Below are 6393 nucleotides of genomic sequence, written 5' to 3'. Positions count from 1 at the left end.
CAAAATTATACATTAAACGTCAAGTATCATATTCCAGTTTGGTGTTAGGCAGATTCAAAATTCATGCATTTAATCTTAAGAAGATTTAAAACGTTAAAGGTAAAGGTAACGAAATCAATAGTGATATAGTGTACCAGTGATTTTGATTAATCCATAAAGAGATGATATGTAGAAATGAGGATTTTACAAATATTAACGACTCTTGGCCATATTGGGTTGTCAAAGAAATCCTATTCGACTCCTGTTGCACCAGTCAGTTCTGTATATGTTAACGTAGATTTCTATAAGCGTAATCATTTTTTGTAATTGAATAACTTACACTTTCAGTGAACGACATAACACATTTCAAACATAACCTCATAATCCTACAATTTAGAACTTTTCATGTGGAGGAGATCTTTTTAAAAAAATTATTTTTGGAAAAAATTGTCAGACACGTCGCTTATGATCCTAATAAAAGAAAATTCCTCACGTGAACCCTAACAGTAATTGTGGCCCGGCCTGGCTGCAGTGGTCACGGTTTCAATGAGTGTGAATCTACAGAAGGAGGCCTGTATGTTGATTGGATTACTCCTACCCCTGTAGTTCTTGAGAAGATTTTTAAAGAATATATATATATATATATATATATATATATATATATATATATATATATAAAGCACTAGAATGACCAACGACATGAACAATTGGAATTGTCAATTCCAATTGTTCATGTCGTTGGTCATTCTAGTGCTTTATATAATTATTTTCCCTGACCATTGTATCTATTTAATATAGATCCGACAGTTTTGGATACTGAATGTTGTTGGTTCTTCAGTGCTTTATATATATATATATATATATATATATATATATATCAGGGGTCCGTGTTTGACCTACTCTCTATTTTGTATTGCTTATAGGAGTTATGAGATTGATCACTGTTCATTATCTTCACCTTTCATAACCTAGTTGTTACCCCACCCTTTTTTCACAGAGACTTGAATCATAATCTAATTCAAGAAATCGTTCCGGCGTTGATTTTTCCGTTCAAGAGGCTCTTGATGATATTTCCATAACGTCATTTTCACTGTCTGCTAACTACATACATGTATCTCTCCTTTCCAGAAAAGATGCCCCCTTCCCCCCCGCTTTGAACAACTTCAAATTCTCTTTAACCAAGGATACTTTTGGTTAAAAATGACGGCAGATGACAGACAGATTTTAATCAGAATTGCTCGTTTAGACGTAGAGCTTAGATGACCTCAAAATCTACTCCTAAAATGTTTAAAACGGCAGCAAATCTTGCGGCGAAACAACGTTTTTGTCATCATAAAAATTCATTATCAACAGGATGTGTTTGTGAAACACAAATGCCCCCGATAATGGCCAATTCCGAAGATGGCCAAGGTCAAAAGGACAAATATCTAGGTACCAGTAGAAAGGTCTTGTCACAAGAAATGTTCATGTGCAATATGAAATCTCTAATATTTACCATTTAGAAGTTATGACCAATGTCAATTTTTTTAAAAGTAGGTAAAACGTCAAGGTCAAAATGTTTAGTACGAACGGAAAGGTCTTGTCACAAGGAATACTCGTGTGAAATATCAAAACTCTATCACTTACTGTTCAAAAGTTATTAGCAAGGTTAAAATTTTCAAGATGTAGGTCAAACTCCCAAGGTCAAGGTTACAGGGTACAAAGTGATGGTACCCACAGAAAGGGCTTGTCACAAGGAATATTCATGTGAAATATCAAAGCTCTAGCACTTACTGTTCAAAAGTTATTAACTGCCGCGGTGGTCGAGAGGTTAGAGCGTTCGTCCCGCATGCGGAAGGCCGGAGTTCGGATCCCGGCCGCGACAAACCTAAGTCGTTAAAACAGGTAGTCGCCAAACGCTCGGCAACAGGTGTAAATGTCACGGGTCCTCGGATATTACCTTAAAAATGGGTCAAAGACTCAATTGGCCGGGTTGCAATATTTAGAGTAAATAATTTGGGTAGGGATTTATTTGGTGGTAGTTATCTGTTGCCCCGCTCGACTTACTGCTAATAATGCAGTCACGGACAACGACATGTCTCTTACTGTTACCGTGAATAGTCACATTTCCACGTTTGAAAGATGTACACTCGGTCGTGGCGAAATAGGGCAATGGATGTCTAGAAATTGTGGACGTTGCTGGCTTATTGGCCTCACAAATTCTGCAAAACATTTTGCCATCACGAAAATTTCCTCCGCCATTTCAGGACTGGGGTTCTTCCTTTACTTTTGCATTTCTCTTTAGACATTGCTACGCCATCTTTTGATGCAGAACTTTCCCCGTGTGATTCTTGAATTTCTTTGTTACATGTACAAGGTTGAGGCTTCTGTTTTTTACTATTGATAAATCCAAAGTGCTCTAAACCTCGTTTTCCCGCCATCTTGATTGTTTTGACCGAGACTAAAAATATTTATTCAGACTTCCGATCCCGATTCTAAAATTTTACTGGTTGCCCAAATTTTCTTCACTCGCGAAAATGCGACTTAATTATAATCTCTAGTCGCAAAATTTATTTTCTGGTCGCAAATGCAACCGTTTTACTCGCAACTTGGAGCACTGCTGATATATGTAATATTAAGTAATAATAACTAAAATGAACAATAACTTCAGGTGCTTGAATTGTATATGATTATATGATAAAGAAACAGAATTTCTCTATTTATATTGCAAATTTACAACTCATGCCCAGAAAATTTGACATTCATATATAATTGAATTTTTCCTCAGAGGTAGTGCAACTAAATTTAACCACAAAAGATAATCTCATTTACCTTTTTTAAGTTGAACTCTATTTTTAGTAACAACTTTTTGCTGTAGCGCCCATATTCGACAAAGGTCAGACTTCAAAAAACCTAGTGCATAACTTCAATATATATACTTACTTTCTGCAAAGTTTCAAGGTTGTACATTAAAAACTGTAGGAGGAGTTGATTTCACAAAATTTCCCCAACCGCCCGCCCGCCCGCACTTCACCATACTATAGACTGGATTTGCACTTCGTGCAACCCGGCCAAAAACGGATGACCCGTGTCATAGAAGGTGTGGCACGCTAAAGAACCCTCACTGCTCAATAGCCATAAGCGCCGAGCATAGACCTGAATTTGAAGCCATTCACCGGTCTTGGTGACGTCTTCATATGAGTGAAAAATTCTCGAGCGAGACGTTAAGCAAGATACAATCAATCAATCAAAAGTTATTAGCAAGTTTCAGACAGAATGACAAACAGGACAAAAACAATATGCCCCCCCCCCCCCCCCCCCCCCCCGATCTCGGGGGGGGGGGGATAAAATGTCTTTCCCGTCCAAAAATAAAGGCAAAATACTATGAAATGATATCATTGGTAGAGCATTTGCTTCGTAACCAGGAGGCCGTGAGTTTCGAGTCCCGCTCGTGTCATGGCTGTATCATACTTAAGACGTTAAAATAGGCAGTGAATGCTCCTTCGCCAAACGCTCGGCATTTAGAAGTGAAAATCACAGGTCTTTCGGATATGACCTTAAGGTCCCGTGACGCGACCGGCGTTTGCACGATAAAGAATCCTCACTGTTACGGTCCTAATCGTTTAGTTTAGGTCTAAATTTGTACTTCACTTACAGTCGGTTACGTCTTTTAAAGATGAGTGAAAAATTCTCGACTGGACACAAAAACAATCAATCAATCATTGAATATAAATGAGAAAATATTTTTCTTTGTTTCTCAAAAATTCCAAAGAACTTTTAGCAAATTTGAAATCACAAAACTTTTCCAAAATTACAGCATCAAAATATATGGCTTTTCAACGCTCTACACCACCATTCCTCACACGAAATTAAAGACTGTGCTTTTTGACATCTTTCAATAAAAATGAAACTTGAATATTTATTCATATCTTGTGATCAGTCAAAATGCACTTTGTTGAACACCACTCATTCTATGCACAAGTACTCTGAAGCTGATATTAAAAAGATGCTGGAGTTCCTCATTGAGAATTTTGTGATCAGGTCTGTTGGAATTCCCATAGGCACGAATTGTGGTCCTTTGTTAGCTGACTTATATTTACATTCTTGTGAGGCAAAATCTATTTTAAAGTTTTTTCGTCAAAAGAAAAGAATTTTTGCCGTAGCTTTGAACTCAACATTAAGAAACATTAACGACGTTTTATCTTTTATCAATACTCACAATGTCGTTTCGATATATATATTCCACTGACCTCGAAATAAAAGACACCATAGTCTTCCATATCTACTTCATATTTGGATGTTTATTGAACATAGACGGAAGCGGCAAGCTAGCAATTCAGCTTTATGGCAAACGGGATTATTTCAACTTTTCCTTCACCAACTTCCAATATTTATGTAGCAATATTCCATTATCATCTGCATATGAGGTTAATGTCTCTTGACTGAACGTCTCCATATAAGTGAAATATTCTCAAGAGGGACATTAAACATCAATCAATCAATCTTAACTGATTCAATACGTAAGAACATGTTCTACGTATGATCAATTCTTAAATCGGAGACAGATTACTGATGAATAAATGCATGAGGAAAAAATATCTTGCGTATGCTTTCAATTTTATATTTACAGGGGTTTTAATAGTCTCGTTTAAAGTCGGCATTTCGCAAATTCCATGGTCGTTATAACGATATAGTTTGTCAATACAACCTACTATTGGGTCAAATGCTGTCTGACGTGTTTCATACCATTTGTTTTGCCGATCTTGGCATACTGATTATGACTACGGATTACTCCGTTTACCTGATCGGGATGTGGGGCGCACGGCGGATGTGGCCGGTAGATGAGGATGATTGCTCCTCCCGGGCGCTTAGTCCCGCCTCTGGTGCATCCAGGGGTCCGTGTTTGCCCCCAACTCTATATTTTGTATTCCTTGTGGGGGTTATGGGATTGATCATTGTTCACTGTCTTCGCGTTTTCATTTAGATACATCGACTGTATGTTCTGCATGTGATTAATATTTGTATCGAGGCAGGCTACTGACAATTACCCGGTAAAATGGTGTTACTGGGGTTCAACGGTCCCGGCATTTCGCAAATTCTATGGTCGTTATAATGATCTAGCTTGAAAGTACATCCTGTCATTGGGTCGAATGCTTTCTGACGTGTTTGATACCAATTGTTAGACCGTTTCTTACTTACTGATTTTGACTACGGATTACTCCGTTTACCTGATCACGGCGGGTGTGACCAGTCGACAGAGAATGCTTACTCCTCCTAGATATCTGTGTCTAGTCGCAGTAGCTCAGTGGTAGGGCGTTCGCTTAGTAACCAGGAGGTCGCGAGTTCCCACTCAACCCTAAGACGGAAACACAGGTAGTGATTGTTTCTTCACCAAACGCTCGTCATCACGGGTCTTTGAGTTATGTTTATGAAATACTGTTGTTTTGTTTGATAAGGCCAAAGGTCAAAGTCGCAAAAATCCTGAAATCTTTTACTATACTATTGTGTCCCGATAAGTTGAAAAAACTTTTCATATTAAACTCAATTATCATTAAATAAAGACACATACTGCTACATGTATAGATCTTGGAGTCATGAGGTCAAAGACCAAGGTCATAAGATAAATTAGAACCAAGTTTGATACATTGTCAGGGCGACACAATATTTTGAAAAATTCTCAATATACAGTTCATATTCTACGGAAAGGTAGTTGTTTATTAAAAGAAGACACCTATGGATTATGGGAAAGCTGTCTGTTTGTCCGTTCGGGTTTTTCTGTTTCTAATTTCATTTCTCTGTCAAATATCAAGCTGAAACTTGCTACCTGGCTTCTTTGTGGATCGTTCTAGATCTTGTGCAATTTTGATCCATTTGGACCTCTCTTGCAGGAGCTTTGCCCCTTTATTGAACATTATTTTTATATGGAGGGTACATAATTTGTCCATTTGTCCGACTAACTCCTCCCACAATTTTCAAGTGAGGACCGTCTTGTTTTACAGAGTGTTTGTATGGATATTGAAAATGTGCATATGGCAAGGATTTTGATTTCCTTCCACTTTTTAAAAAGAAAATAACAGGTTGTTGAACTTAGTCCGTTTTAAGAAAATATTGCAAAGAGAATACATGATTTGTCTTTTAAATTTTCTTTGACAGTTTTCAAGTGAGGACCTTCGTCCTTTACAGAATAGATGTGAATGTGGCAAGGATTTTGATTTTCTTCAATTTTTAAGAAAATTACAGGTTGTTAAACCTAGGTCCTTTTTGAGGAAATATTCAAATTATGCAAAGAAAGTATGGCACAGCCTGATGATGGCTGATACTTTTACAAATTATGGCTTAAGAAAACACCCTATGTAAGCATTTTCACGAGCGTATTATGTACCGTTTGCGGTACTCTTGTTAATATATGCCTGGCGCCATCACCATGGGGATCAT

Source organism: Ostrea edulis, chromosome 4 (assembly GCF_947568905.1).
Source record: "Ostrea edulis chromosome 4, xbOstEdul1.1, whole genome shotgun sequence".
Taxonomy (NCBI): domain Eukaryota; kingdom Metazoa; phylum Mollusca; class Bivalvia; order Ostreida; family Ostreidae; genus Ostrea; species Ostrea edulis.
This window is presented reverse-complemented; position numbering follows the sequence as displayed.